The 16569-nt window shown below is 37.5% G+C and overlaps 1 protein-coding gene across 2 annotated transcripts in view; it reads right to left on the bottom strand.

Annotated features, from left to right (window-relative positions):
* Window positions 1-16569, bottom strand: part of PTPN14 (protein tyrosine phosphatase non-receptor type 14) — a 118787-nt gene that overhangs the window by 77171 nt on the left and 25047 nt on the right. The window lies entirely within an intron of this gene.

Raw genomic sequence — 16569 nt, forward strand, 5'->3', positions numbered from 1 at the left:
AATATTCTGGAGAAAAAGATCAAGAGACACTAAAACCAGCATTTAAAAGCCCATTTCTCTTAACAAATAGTACTGCAAACCAAAACTAGGACCCATTTCCTTGCTGCTCAAGAGAAGCAATGGAAAGCACTGATAGCAGAGCATGCATCATTTAGCAGAATATGACATTTCAAGTAGATAGGAAGTACATTGCTCACATGTATCATTTGGCTTTCAACTGCATGAATCAGTTCTTTTCACTTTTTACTGACTGTAGTTGCTATGGAGATTATTAAAAGCAGCCCGATTGGCTACAGAGATTATCATTACACTGGAACATAACTATCACACACTTAGTCAAATATTTTTTCCAAAGTCAGTATATTTGGACGTTTCTGAGAGGTTAAAAACAACAACAACAAAAAACCACCAAAAAATCACCACTCATACAAACAGCAAACCACAAGCAGCCTCTCAAGAGTTAGGTGTGTGACTAACCTGGTAGTCTACTACCTTCCCCAGAAAAAAGCCTGGAGACTTTGAGAAAGGGCATGCACCATTTGACTGAAGTGCAAACAGACCTATCAAATTAGCTCTGTAGTTTAATCTTCCATTTCTAACTTCCATGGGTCCAGACATAATGTATTATTTTCATATGACTGCATGAGAGAGACATTACACCTTGCATCACTGTAACATCAGAAGCCATCACAGACACATGAATACATCCTCACAACAATCTGATGAGGCAGGGACATGTTACCCATGACTCACAGAAGAGGAATTGAAACAAACATTATGCAGTTTGTCCAGCATCACTCAGGAGAATGGCAGCAGATGTATGTGCTAAAACATACAGGCCAGGCTACTGCTTCAACCTCTAGCCATCTATTTGGCAATTACCTTGATGACTAACCTATCTGAAACTACAGCAGCTACAGAGGTTGAAAAGTGGGAAGAATGGAAGGAAATTACAGAGGAGGAAGGGGGTGGAGGACTACATCTTATCAAGAACAGTATTTTTGTTCAGTGTCTGGCTTTGCAGATTATCCTAAGCCAGAAACATGGAGGAGAGTTTTAGCCAGCCAAGTCAATTTGAAAAAAAAAAAAACCAAAAAACCTTATCTTTTGTTACCATTAGTTGCACACATTTCCTTGCAGAACATCAGCCATCCTCTATACAGTAGCAGCCTACAAAATAAATGATTGGCATTGCTGACCAGGCACATTGAACACTACAGGTATCACAGGATAAACCATTCCAGAATACGTGTGTAAAGATGCTATTCTGGAATAAACCCACCAGTTTCTGTGAAAGGGAAATGTTGACATGGATTGTAAATGAATTGTCTGAAATGATATCATATGCTCAGGTAAACAAGGCCAATATTCCCACCACTTTTCAAGAAACAGTAAAGTAACAGGAGTTTTCCCTCAGTTCTGCCAAGGGCAATCAGCAGCACCATTTTATAAAGAAGCAGACATACAAGTAGGTTAACAGATGCACTTTGTGTAATAAGGTATGGGTTACTTTTTTGTTTTACTTACGTATATATGAATGCCCAATCTCAGCTCTTTCACACAAGATGTCACACTTAAAATTAGTTCCCAGTTAAAGAATTAATTGGGATGGAAAGGCTGGGACAATTTAAAACAACACCAACTGGCCCAGCTATAACATCTATTAACTCTCAATGCAATGCACATATCCAACTTTTCTGTGTACATATCTTCTGGATGTTTGTTCAACTTTCATCTTGGGTTTTCTGTTAAGATGACACTTAGAAAGCTTCTGGTAAACTTTCTAAAGAAGACCTCAAAGGCCCTGGTCACTTACAGGTTCCTAAAGCAAACAAGGTTCTTTATGTTTGTATAATCATAAACACGCTAGGAGCATCCATGTTTACTCACAGTTATTCCACAGATAACTGAAAAGAGAAGATGACAACAAGTGAGTCATCACTAATAAGTGATAATGAATATAAATTCAAAAGTGCAACCTCATAATCAGAAATTGAAATAGGATCCCTCTGAAAAACAAAAACACGGGACTAAAACTCTGAAGTATCTCATAAAGCAACAGTCAAAGAAACTAAAACATCTTAGACATGAGTGTGCTGATGACCATGCTGGACAACAGCACAGGCATTGCCAGGGAACAGCAGGAGCAGGGCAGCCCTGCAAGGGATGACAAGCTGTGAGCCAAGGGTAACCCCGGAACAGAACTGTGTCCTCACCCACCAGAGCACAGTTCTGTAGGTGATGTGCCAGGCCAACTGAGCCAGGTGCTGTATCACCAGCCCCAGGAATGGCCAGCATTGAATCAGGTCCAGGGAGCCCTGGCTGGGGGCTGCAGCAGCAAGACACGGGGCTGAAGATCACCAGTCACAAAGCTCAGGCAGATTGACAGCTCCAAGCTGATCTGCAGTGGAAGGCCCAGACCTGTGGGCTAACAGTAGGGTGGAAGCCTTGAATGATGCTGGTAAGAGCCATTAAGGCATACAGTTGCAATTACAGCCAGAAAGAGCAACCTCATTTCCAGACACAGGACCAAGTCCGCAGAGTACTAATTGCATTTTTAAACCTTTAACTTGTTAAGATATAAACTCCATTCTGCAAAATATTTATTCTGAAAAAGTTTGAATACAAATGTTGCATACAAAATGGAAAATCAACACAATTTTTTGAACAACATCTATCCCAAATGCAGTTTCATGATGAAAGTTTCAAGATGAAGAGATACCATATCTCCGTGGATTCTTGGTAGTTTAACATTCCTCTGTTTCACCAGACCAAGAAAAGAAAAACAACAAAAAAAAAAAAGAAAGCAATGAGTCAGCCTCTTTGCCATGACAGACACTGGAATCCTACTATTTATGTTATTTACTTGAAAAAGACATATGGTTAAAGTCAGTGGCTGTGGAATGGGGAATTCCAAAGGTGACAAAAGAGAATAAAGAATGAAAACAGATTTGACATGTCATAAAACTAAACTTTTAACACACTATCTCATTCCAAGCACAACATAAGTTCTCTTAACACTTTTCACTAGAAAGCAGCTTGAAGATGGAGCCTGATGTAAACCATCCATATCTCAGCTCAAGAGATGCTTACCTACCTCACTCTCTATTTCACATGGAAGCCTTATCAGCATGCTGCCTGTGCAAAGTATGATCTCTACAATGGTATTTGATTCTCCTCACTGTTGCATCTTGCATGAGGAGAGGGGAGAAATCATTGAACATTCTTGCAAGAAATCCTTCACTGTACAAAAGAGGGTTCAAGAGGTACCACTTCCCCATCGTTCAGCAACACAATACCAGTATTCACATACACAGAGGTAGGAAAAACCACATTATCTTGTGTAACCAAGCATATCTTCCAAGCGCAATGCTGGGCACCAAGCTGAAACACCTTCAAGCCACAGACCGCAGAGCTGTAATGATTTAGGATGGAAAAGGCTAATCACGACCTGGAGCAGTTGCATGACCTATCAGGAAGCAGCCTTCTTCACAAGCCAGTCCTGCAGGAAGAACTAGGTCACTCTCACACACTGTGATACGTAACACAGAATTGCTTCTGACTTTTAAGAAAATTTGGTTAGTTTCCATATGAAATACAAAAACTCCATATGGGTTGAAATTACCTGATGCCGGTAAAAAAATTGTGCCTTTTCAAAACTTTTTTTTTCCTTGATGACACATTACAGTGAAATCAGGTCAAACCACTGGTACACAAAAAGCAAACAAATTAATATTTTACACCTTTTCTAAACCTAAAACCAAAAGAAGCCAGAAAGAAAAAAAAAAAAAATCTTCCTTCACTCCCCCAAAGTCACCTGAGGCTGGTCAGATTTTTTTGTTAGTAGTTTTCAAAGACTGGCTAAAAGGAGCAATGAAACACTGCTAAGTGTTTCATGAGGAATAGGCCATACAGCAGAAGCTGCTTTATGTGGCAAAGGGCATTGCCCCGGTCACAAGGCATTCTCCTGCTTCCTTAAATTTATTTAAAGGCCAGGTAAGAAGACTTATCAATAGTTAAGGCCAAGATAACTGTCAGGACATTTCAAAGTACATGACTTGCTCCTTTGTTACAGACTTCATATATTTAACTGTACCATATTCAAAGGACTATAAAAAAAATAGATAGCATCTGATCTGAAATGCACTTAAAGCAGAATGCTTTCTCTTACTTCATTTGCTTTTGTACATAATTTCTGGAACTCCAGGAAGAAAGTAATTACTGTCAAACTGCAGCCTATATTTACCAACAGCATGTGGCATCCCTCCAGGATTCCTAGCACTGCAGGAGCAACAGCACACCTAACACAAGTATGTAACTCTGGGCTGGGCGCAAGACCGCAGCATTTGATGTAAGCTGCAAGTGGTGTGCTAGCCTGCAGATTTAAGGAAGATTAAAAATAAGTGTATGGGAGACAGGACGCCTGGCATAATCCATCTTCATCTAGTTGAGCTCTAGAGGAGTAAATCTTTCCTTGTGAAATAGCTTTTTCTCCCTTGATTGCTCTCATGTGAAAGTTTCATGTAGGTAAAACATGGAAAGGAGTGTTTCTGTGCCTAACAAGGTGTCTGTATCCCACCCAGTTATGAATGGAATTCCCATAAAGCCTGATAAAAACTCTCAGGAGACAAATTCATCTCTAAGACAGATGAAAGGGGTTTTTAATCCTTACATAATAGAAGCTTTCTGCTGCAAGGCTACCATTCTCAACAACTTGTTTATACAGAACCTGGCAAGACACAGACCTCATCCTTAGCCATTTAAATCTTTAAAAATCCTTGAGAGGAATTAAATATTATCCTAATCCAAACAGTAATAAAAACAATAATATTCTCACCTCTACATTCTGAAAAGAGTCAAATTATACTTCCATTTTGTTTCTGCAACTATTACAATATCCTATGCAGCACTTTTGAAGTCTCTGAGCATCTAGAGATCCCATACTTGTATGTATGAATAGATGCCAAAGGTTCTCTAGGACTTTGAAAGCAGATGACAACTGCTACTTTTACTACTACTGGGCATCATCAGACACCAATACACAGTGACCAAAGATCAAAAATCATCTCAGTTAAATTTTCTGCTTTCCCAGTTCCATCATAGCTTTCTGTTCCCAGGAAAATTTCCATGTTCCATCAGATCCACATTTGTTGAAACAGATTTGATTTTTCTGTCAAAGTTGTCCTATGTTTTCACTGTATCCCACTTGGGTTATATTTTGCTTTCAGTAGTAAAAAAAAAAAAATGTCTAGAGCTGTTCAAATAAAGTCAAAAGAATAATTCAGACCAATTCAAATTTGACCCTTTCTCCCTGCTCCTTCATTGCAACACTTAAAAGAGTGCATACTCACCGACTCTGAAGTGCATAAATGTTAGTAGGTGCACCCTTTGTTTTTCCCTCCTTCCCTGCTAAAGCACTGCTCTTGTATATCCACAGAATTAAGGAGTTTTGTGGATAAAAATCTCTCAGAAAGACACCAAATTACTCCTGTGTATCGAAGTGCACAAGTACCAAGTATTTTTGTGGACTTCACTAACTCAGCATCCAATAAACAGCCTCTATCATAGAAAAGAGGTGACTTTCCCAAACTGCAAATTAGCACCTTATCCATTACCTTATCCTTACTCATCAGTCCAGAATACTCTCAACAATTCAACATGTCTTTCTAACGCAACTACTGATGAAGGAGTTTTTGAGTTAGTGTAAGCATTAGAAATAGGAGTAAGATCTGCATAACGTAACATCTCTAAATGATGCTTGTATTGCTATTATGTTCAATTGTAATCCATAAGAATATCAGTAATGAGTTTGGAGTTTTTACCACTCACCTATACACCTTGTAGAACTTACGTGTTCTGCAGTTAAAAAACTCAAAATAAAATGCCAGACCCCTGTGTTTTTTCTTCCCAAGTAGGAAATGCTGCCTGTCTGTCCATGCCAGGTGTCTGCAGCAGCTCCAGTTCTCTGCCATGGCAGGGTTTAGGTCTGCAGGCTATAGCAGTTAACCATTTACAACCTTCTCACACCTTGGCTATGTTACTCAGGCAAGACCTCAAATTAGACACAGCCAAAAGAGAGCAGTGCCTAAGTGGCATCTGTCCAAGGATGCAGTTTTGTACCTGAGGCAGTCTCATCTGAGAGCTCACTAAGCCAGGAATAGGAGGAAAGTCCTGTTCTCTACCCCATCTCTAATTCCAGAGCACACTGCCAATGCTTATGTCAGCTCTGGAAATCTGCTGGGACCTCCTCCTGGTTGAGCCACTTACTTCAGCTCCCTATAACTTTATAAAAGAATAAGATGCCTTTCAGTTTGGTTAGTGATTTTAAATAGCTCATGGTGGAGTCCAGCATGCGTAGTTCACCTGGCACAGGGAGAACAGCAGAACTGCACAGCTCCAAGAGGGAAGAATAAGAGTGATTCTACCTCAATTAACAGCAATTGGTCAGGTTTGCTGAGTAGTTTGTGAAATCAGAGAAACACTCCTGGTCTGAGCAGGCAAGGGAACTCCCCCGAACACAGACACATTCTTCCTGTATGGCAAGTCTGTTATAGAATACAAATCACTTCCTCTGAAATAGCCAGTTCATTCAAGTCGCTAGAATTTTTTTTTTCTTCAAAATTAAGCAATTTGTTCTGTAATTGAACAACCATAAAAAGAATTAATATTGCAAAATCTAGATGGGTTATGTTTTCTACACGGACAAACCAGTCAGAAATAAAGCAAGACCAACATTTTGGTATTTTAGCACATCCTTCTTTCAGACTTGGTATTTTATCTGTTCTCTAAGCCTTCAGAAAAGGCACCAAAGGCACCAGGTCCTGTATCCTTAATGCTCAGTAAACACTTCCTAACAGTCAAAGATCAGGAAAACCTGACTGTTATTAAGTGTCAGTTATTTACAATGAATTCTATTCAAGTGATTTAAAACCTCTCAGAGATTTTAGAGGATTCGTCACTTTCTGTCCTCATTTTACCCCACTGGCTACAATCAGTAGCAAAATACTATCAGTGCCGTTTACTTTTCCTTTCAGTTAATCACCTTTGTGAATGGTTTTCAATTCCTTCAGACTTGCTGAAGTTGTAGTGCTTTTAAGAGATTACATTTCCTGCTAAATGTGATTGATAAGCATGCAAAACCATTATAAAGACAGTGAACGATATGCTTAGCAAAAAACAAAGGAAAAACTTCTTACAGAGTGTTTTCATTATTCTCTCATGTTACAAAGACATGAGTAAAACTGAAATAAACTTTTAAGCACAGGATCACACCAAGAGAAGAAGCAATAGCTCTAAATACAAGTATCAGATATAGAGTGCAATTATACTGCTGAGCACGTTCATGCTAAACACCCACTAGCACAAACTGGTGTAAATTTGTCTATTATTTCAAATGATGCAATAAAAAGTTTGATTACAAAAAATCCAAAAGTTCAAACATCATCTATCCTGCTTTAATTAAAAAATATCTGTTATCAAGAAATGGTTGCAGTTTCACTTCTCTATTGGGATTCTGCAACGAGATGGTGACAAGAGAGCACTCAGAGAGTAAGAATCAAACAGCTACAATGCTTGTGAGACTGCAAAATCTATCAGTAACTCGATTCGGTGTCAGATGAAGACTGGAAGCTGCCTATCTGTATTTACACAATGCTGTTCTCAGCTGAGACCCTGATTGGAAACTATGTTACCCCAGCAAAACACAGTCCCATGTACTTAATAAAGGGGTGATACCTCTGCTCCCGCCTTTCCTCTCATTATAATATGGCTTATGCAACTGAGTTTCTACTCAAACAGTGGTCATGCTTGTCAATGTCCCATTCTCCTTTGCTTCATTTAAGATATGTATTTGGAAGAATATGAATTCTTTCAAATAAGCAGAAACGGGGAAAATTTGGGTTATAACTACCGATCTCCAAAATGCATCATGCTACTTCTAAGGACTATAAAAGTCAAGAAGGTATTTAATGTAAGGAGGTTCCAATATAATGGCCCACTAGGAAAGAAAATATTTTCTTTAAAAATTTGTCTTATAAACTCCAAAGAATCAAAGGTACAATTGAGTGAGTGATGAAAGATCAGCAAGAAACACTCAACCCCTCCAAACTACAAATCTGCCCTTTTGCTTATGGGAATGAGATCCAGTGCTGCGCTCACTGCTGCCAGTAATCAGACTGGCACCAAGTGAAGCAAGACCCATACCTGCAGACTTACAGTAAGGATAAAACTTGGCCCAGTTTTTTGAAGTTCAAAGCAATGGTCTGTTTCCCAGGAGAGGCTCAATTATTCCCATTCAGGTTCTATGTAACGAACTAGAATAATGCAATGGAGGAAGCACAGCTTCAGATAAGCCTTGAGAGCCAAGTGTGATGAGGTGGACGAGAAAGAGAAGAGAGTGGGAGAGAAGAAAAATATGATTAAAAAAGCACATACATTGTACAACCAACCCACAACTGGGCACATTTAGTTATATAAGTAGATATTTCATTTAAGATCATAACGTGAACTTTTGAAGTTGCGTGGAAAAAAGCTTCTCCACTACTCAAATGTATTAAAACATCAATGCTAAAAAATGCTGAAAAAATTCCCTTGAGTTCTATCAAAGGATGATTATATTGTGGGCACATGCATGAAGAAAGTAAATCTGTTATCTTTACTGAATATAGGCCTTGATGTAAATCACGCAGCCACAGTCTATGAATAACTGCATTTGTTTTGACCGCAAAGCACCTCATCTGAAATACAGAATAGCTGCCGGAAATGAGCTAATGGTCCTTTTCTTTCTGTATTAAAGGATTATTTTTCAGTGCTCACTGTGTGGGCTTAAACACTAGCCTGAAACAGTCAAAATACTTAGAAATAAGATTTATGGCTAAAGGAGGGGGTAGGGGGGGACCTTCTTTGAAGCATCTGACTTCTTTGACCGGTGCCTCAGAATTACAAGGCTACAAAAGGACCCCACTCTGTGAGAAATGCTCTGTGTTCTTCCTTCATCTCTGCTGCAGATCGTATTCATAAACAAGTTTTGAAAACAAGTACCTGGGTATCATGAAGTCAGACAGCACATAGGAACTGAGATATTATTAACAACAGATGTCATAGGTTTTTCCTAATATTTTTTAACAAGAAAACTCTCAGACTCTAAACACTACTCGAGCCATCAATATGAATCCTTCAGCACTAGTATGTGTTTCAAAAGCTTTCAAAGTAGCTTGGGAGGAAAATTCTTAATTTATTTCCACAGCATTCCAGTAACTGCTGCTAATTGCACTGACAAAGGAAGGAATTTTACAAATAATGCCTTATACAAAAGTATAATTTTTCTTTTTTAATTACAACAGCACTATAATAAATAAGTTTAGATTGTGTGCTTATTTCCCCTAAACATTATTTGTCATTATTTCTGCTCAAAAGAACTGCTTTGAACTGAATGGTGATGAAACTGTATTAGTTTGGGAGTGCAAAATACAAGTTGCAGCTTTTATACCTTTACTTGGAATCATACTTGAGGTTATTAGCTTTAAATGTGATTACAGTGTAATTTTTGTTAACTGACCATATTAGAAAAGGTAGTTGTTTTGAAACACTCCTGAGGAAAAATTGCTTTGGAGAAAGTTTTGCTCTGTTACGAGCTGAAAAGAAATTCTTGTTTAAAATAAAAAAGCTTTATTCCTTGCTTAGATTAGTCCATTTTTATTATAACATTCTAGCATATAACTAGTGCAAAAAAGGCCAAACTGACTTGTAAACTCGTGTCTCTCCCTAACTCAGAAAATACACTCTGTATATTAAAAGAGAGACAAAACACTGACATCTTATGTTGACACTTCCTTGTTTTGCTGTTCTTTACAAGCAATTCAGATTTAAAACACAAAAGTTAGTCTGACTTTTAGTTCTCATATGAAACTAGCAACATCACTCCAAATCTAAATTGCATGATTTATTAAAGGCACTTAGATCTCAACACAAAGTCAAAACATCTTTTGTATGACCACTGGTGGATTTATTATTATATATGCATCTAAAAGTGTCACAAATAGGCTTTATAACCACAGATAAATATTATATATAAATTATGTAAACTGATTTTTTTTACAAGTAAGTAAAAAACCTAGACACCAGAACCTAAAAAGGTAGAGTAAAATAAAAATGGTTAAATAATCTCTCTGCACATATCATGTATCACAGAATCGGACTTGCAGGTGTCTGAGGAGATGAAGTATCCCTAACAGTTACTCTCAGACTTAAGCGTAACACAGGGAGAATCGAAAGAAAAGCAAGGAACAAAAATAAAACAAGTGCAGAAAGCCCATGTGGTACAGACCTTCCTGTAATTCTGTCTCTGGATAACAAGTTGGAAGCATTTCACATCTTTAACTTGAAGCCTGATACTCACATTTCTCTGCAGCTTTATGTGACATGGGCAACAGATGACATTCACATTTTAAAGGAGCTAAATGATTTAGCATAGCAAGCCTACAAGCTATGACATGGATAGCAAGAAACCTTAATGTTTATAGATCAGCTCTGAAGGAAAAGGAAATGAAACTTCATAATCCCCAGTTCTGCTGTAGAAGTGGGCAATGCCACATGGGTGTACTGGTCACATGAAACTGAAGTGAAATCTGTCCTTGTCAGTTGTGAAGACACTCATTCCTGCCAAGGTGCTCTTAAGCGTGGCCAGCACTCCCGTAAAATCAATTAACCTGCACCTATGCAGTCTTGTCTCCAACTACAACCTTTCTAGAACCAGCACAGAATGGCAACTGGTTGAACAGAAAGCAAACTGGAGACCAAGATGAGATACAGGTGTGCATTTTATTCAACAACTTACCACGAAGACAAGTCTGTGATAATACAAATTATTGTCATCATGGAATAGTTAGTTGCTGTCTGTGACAAAAAAAAAAAAAGGAGCAGACAAAACCACACATGATGCTGTCTTACAGCAACATCTACTGCATATGAGGCAACGGTGTCAGCAGAAGGGAAAAGAAAAGCACTCCTCACCAAGCAATCAATGTGCTGCAATTCCACCCGACCTTTTTATCACTAATAAAGTTCATCATTTCCATTTTGCAGAGACAAGGCTCCAAGACAAGCTTACCAAGAATTTAACAGCTTGCCTTTTTTATAAAATGATTAGCTGTGCTTTTGAAAAAGTTACTAAGGACCAAAGGGTAATTATTTATAGAAGTGATGCCAGGGATGAAGTGGCAGATAAAGACATTACGAAGACCACATAGAGTAATGAATGAGAGACTCCTGTGATTTGTTGACAATCACTGTGAAGTGTGACTCAGCTCTGCTCTTCCTTCTTGATGCTGATAGACTATAATGAAAATACAGAATTTTACTCAAGACCTTCAGTTCTCCACTTCCAAGTTCACACTGGATCTACTTAAGAAGAAATCAAGCCTATCACACAGTAGATGTTATGAAGATGCAACACTGCCTTGCATCAGAAAGGTATCCATCTCATTTATGACAGAATTCAAACATTCCATTTCACCTAAATAAAAGCTACTTTTGCACTACAACCCACAGTTCTACACCTCAGCTCTTATGGGAGGGAGACTGGACGCAGCAGAGTTCAGCACTGACTCTGTAAGAGGGAAGTAGATTGCTGGAGAAGAGTTTTAAGTATCCTCATGAAAGAAAACACAGCTCTTATCTTCCCCAGACACTCACCCGTCACCACCATGGCAGAATACAAGACCTTCAGTCCAAAAGTATTTTCAGTGCCTAAATATAACACAGGGATTCACATAGCATAAATAGGGGAATCTTTCTGAAAGTCTATCTTCAAAACAACCTCAATTTCTATGTAAGACTAAAGTTCAAAGTCATACAGTGACATGTTAAATTCAGGATCTTCTTCTAAGAATAATAAATTTATTTTTATTTTACCTGGTTATTTTTATAAAGTTTCCGGATGCAAGAAACATGAGATATATTTAAATAACTACTCATATATCTTTGTGTTTCTCACAAGTCAAAAAAAACTTTTGATAGAATACAGTCATATACTTATGGGACTTCATAACATCAGTTTTCATTGTCAGCCATTGCTTACATATCCCAAAATCGAGCTCGTACATGTTTTCAGTCTTTTTGCTAAACTGAGATATATAAACTTGTCATAGTAACATACAGTTGACCCTTAATACTACGGTTTATGCAAAAAATAATAAGAAATCATTAGAATTACAAAGTCTAAAATTTAACTGGAAAATGAACACTGCAAAATACCCAAGCATAAATATTACAATTATGTCAAGAAAGAGTAAGTGGCAGGAGGGGGGGGCAGTGGAGTTTTGAAGAAAAGCTAATAGATGAAACACAAATGAACAAACCAAAACCAACCAAATAACAAATCCTCACAGATAAAGGACTGACAGAGAATACCAAAAGGTCACAAAAAGAAAAAAAATTAAAAGACAGTCTGAGAATATGTTTCTTCTTGTAACTGTTCAACTCCATCAGGTGCTCTGGCAGAGGAAATCGATCATCATTAGTTTCCAAACAAAGTGGTACTGAGGACTACTAAGCACCATGCTATGAAAGGATTTTTTTCCTCTTTCTAACCAAATTATCCCATCTGAACAATGAGTTCCTGCAGGACACGTCATTAGCTAGTCACAGATATGGAAAGTGGTAACCCAGCTGCATCATAAATAATGTGCAGAGAATTAAAAGTCTTAAAAGTGACAGGTATCTTCAGTTCTTACTGGAGCAAGTGTGTGCCCATTTGGGAAATGTAGCATTCTGACACCAGCTACTCATAACAGATAAATTTCAAAATCTTTGTTACTCTCTCTAAACACTCAAGTAAACTAATCGCTAATTGGCAGTAGGTTGTATGCACTGGTAGATACATGGCTTCTGACAGTGACAAAGGCAATGTTTTCACAACGGAAATGAAACTGAATTAATTAGTAGAGCCACAAGACCACCTTCATATTTTAGGATCTTTATTTAGATCATTAGACTAAACAATGTTTTGCCTGCTTACCATGATGTATGAAGGTATTCAGCCTTAGAGGAGAAAAAAAAAAACCCTACAACTTTTTAAAGTTAAAATAATTTGCAGAGGGGAAAATACTCATAACTTTGGGACAAAGTGGAAACAGTAGAGAGAAGAAGAAAAAGGTTGGCAAAGATAAGCAAAGAGAATAGAGAATACATTTCCTCAGTGCAGATAGGAAAGACCAGAACACTTTTCAGCTGTTGGTCAATTTGTACAAGTTTCAAAAGTCTTCTTAAGAAGTAGTATAGTGAGTGGCATGAATCCTGGGTAATATACATAATTTAGATGACCAGACTCTTCTCCTAAACTCCACTGCCTATTCATGCTATTTCACTGCAGCCAAAGTTTATATACTCTTCCTTGTAGAGAGCAAGTAAAAAGCAACTCATGTAACTTGTGTACTCAACCCAAAAAAACCACACAAAAATCTGGGATTCATATTGTCAATCAAAAGCAAAGCTAGAAACCACCTCAACCCTAATTTATCTTTTACCTCCTTTAGTATAGAGGTCCAACATAACTACTCATTACTCTTTTTCAAAAGTCAGGCTAATCCACTTATGTGGGTTATTATTCACAGAGCAGAAGAGAGCAATTATACTGCTTCATGAAAATAAGTTCACATTAGCATATTGCCATAATCAAGCAATATGAAGAATATCATGCAGTGAAGAATACAGCATGCAGACTTCCTGTAGCGGAACGTACTTTTCCTTTCCATATGCAATTTAAACTGCCAAGTTTAAACAGAGAAAAATATTGTATGTATCCATGGATACCTAATTTTAGAAAGACAAACAGTCCTCCTGCTCCAGCAGCAGGGAAAAAGATAGTAAGAAGCAAAGTTATTACAAGTCATACAGAAAGGAACTATGAAAATACGTAATATGCACAAGAGGTAGTAAGGACTAAGCTGGGCCAGTGCCCATGAAGGAAACAAGGTATGGGCTCTGCATCTGAAACAGACTGATTACAGTCAAAGCCATCAGATCTTCTTGATTGCTTGATAAGTTAATTTTTTTTAAATGGAAAAGCTTTCAGAAGGACAATGCCTTTAGAGCCTCTGCAGCCATTTTAAAGACTAATGTCACGTTAGTAAGCACCATGATTGGCATTATTATGACTCCATGAAAAGAAATGTAACTTCTGCATGCAATCTATACATGCTTTTTTCCTCAAAGTCATCGTGGTTTTAGCTTATAGATTTTGGTCAGAAGTCTTCAGAAACTTGCATGCAAGCACACTATCACATATTATAGTTCTTGCAAGCACAACAAAAAAAACCAATCCAGCATGTGAAATGTCCTACAAACATGCCAATGGGAATATAGACTGAAAAGTAAAACAAACATCTGAAACAGCTGAAATTTGTTTTGTGTTTTAGAGGAAAAAAGCAAAGTCACAGTTCTCAAAACAAATACCTGGATATAAACGTAGATGCTCTGGAACAATACATGCAGCCAACAGACCTGCTTGTGCAAGTGTTATAGCCAGGAAACACAGGACACTACTAGTAAAGAATCTTCTGAAATAATAAAGTGCATTTTTAATTTATTTTTTTTAAATAAGAACTGGCAACACAAAGGCTTCTGTGGAGAATTCATTTTCTGTTAACACAAAACTACAGAAACCTCTGGAGATGCATAATTTTAACATATTTTGTATGCTAAGAATAAATTCTTTTCCATTTTAATTGTAAAAACATATTGTGCATGCTTGAATTTTGAAATTTATTTTCTACTTCAGTTTTATGCAGCAGCATAAACATATTAAAACACTGAAAGAAAAATATTTCTGTTCACTAGAGCACACATTGCTTCTGTATGAAGAGGTCCCAGTAATCAAAGGCAAGCATCTAAAAAGAGAAAATAGGTAAAAAACCCGTAAGTTCCGGGTTCTGGAGCAAAAGGCTGGACCCTCCTTACAAATGGAGTATCAGAGCTGGAAAAGTAATCCCAAAACTGAGCTGTGAAAAGGCTTTTATATTTACCTTAAGCAGTTGTTAAAGGTAGGAGCACTCTCCTTAGTAAAAGTAACTTGTCTCCACTACCAGAAAAATTTATTCCAGTCAATAGTATACAGTTCCTCACAATTACTAACTGTCTAATTAGCAACTGTGTTAGCCAGGTAGTTTCAATGATGAACAAGCTTTATAATTCAGATATACCTTCAGGTTGTATTATGCAATTTATAAACCACTTTCATTCTTCAAATATACTATTAACTAGATCCATGAAAACAAGAATTGCTATCTTACCTTCAGAATTGAAACCTGCCTTGCATTTGTGATCTCTTGGTCCAGAATCAGCAGATTGGAAAAAGTTTACCAGTCCTTCAGGCTTGCTGAATTCTATTTAAACTTTTCAGGTCATTTGGACTTGAAAATTTTATTTATTTTGATTCCCCAGCTCTCGCTCATAGAAACTCCACACAGGATTGTACCAATCACAAATATCATAACAAACAGAATTAGCAATCCTGGGATGATCTTACATGCTTGTTTTTATTTGTTGACGCTATAATTAACAAAAAGTAAAATAATCCTATCCAGAAGAACAGAGAAAGGAAAAATAATTTTATTATCTTGATGTCAAAAGGATGACAGGGCTCATGACCTTCTAAGGACGGACACAAAAAAAAAACCCCCACATTGTCCAAATCCGTAAGTGGCTAATCCTAAATCCCAAGAGATATATCTCCCTGGCCTTAAGTTTGGTAAAACATTGGTTAGAAATGCATCTCCTGTTAAATCTTATTTGCAGTTTAATTACATTGGTTAATAAAGACATTAAAGTATACACAACTAAGATTCATTTAATTGCTCATTGATACTACTAAAATCTAAATTGATGGTCTGAGGACAATGTAACTACCCAAGCCTAGCAGAAAAAAAAAAGGTCTGTGGAAAGTTCAACTGAAAAATAAAATAGTAAAGTATTTTTTAAAGGGCAGTTTTGAACTTTACTATAATATCTAGAAATAGGCACAGAACAATTACAACTATGAATTTAGTTTGTCCAGTTACAACTGTATTGTATCATTTCAGCAAGTTATGCTGGATCCAGAATTGCAGGGCACCAAAATTGCCATTTACCAAGACCTTATTAATTACAGACAGCTGATCTCCTAACTCTCTGTGCTTCTTTGTTAGTGCTTGGCTCAGTTTTCCATTTCCTTATTTTTATCACACATGAGAACACTGGAATGTTTTGACTACTTATAGCATTCAAAGTGTTTTTGAATGAAAATAGTAAAAGAATCCAAATAAAATTAATCAAGGGAAAATAATGATACATGACACTCATTTCCCTCTAGTAAAACCTTGCTTTTTAACCCAATTTTTATCTGCCAGAAGTTTACCAGCCAGATTTCCTCCCTCTGCTTCAGCCACTCAGGCACCACAGAGTGGCTGAATCTCACTCCCACCAGACAGCCAAGAATCCCCTCATTTCCAACCCATGCAGTGACCCAGGCTACAGCACTGAGCCAGAGGTGCCCTGACAATCAGGTAGTATTTGTTTTCCACTGCCTGTACCAAG

The sequence above is a fragment of the Colius striatus genome, chromosome 2 (assembly GCF_028858725.1).
Source record: "Colius striatus isolate bColStr4 chromosome 2, bColStr4.1.hap1, whole genome shotgun sequence".
NCBI classification, from domain to species: Eukaryota; Metazoa; Chordata; class Aves; order Coliiformes; family Coliidae; genus Colius; species Colius striatus.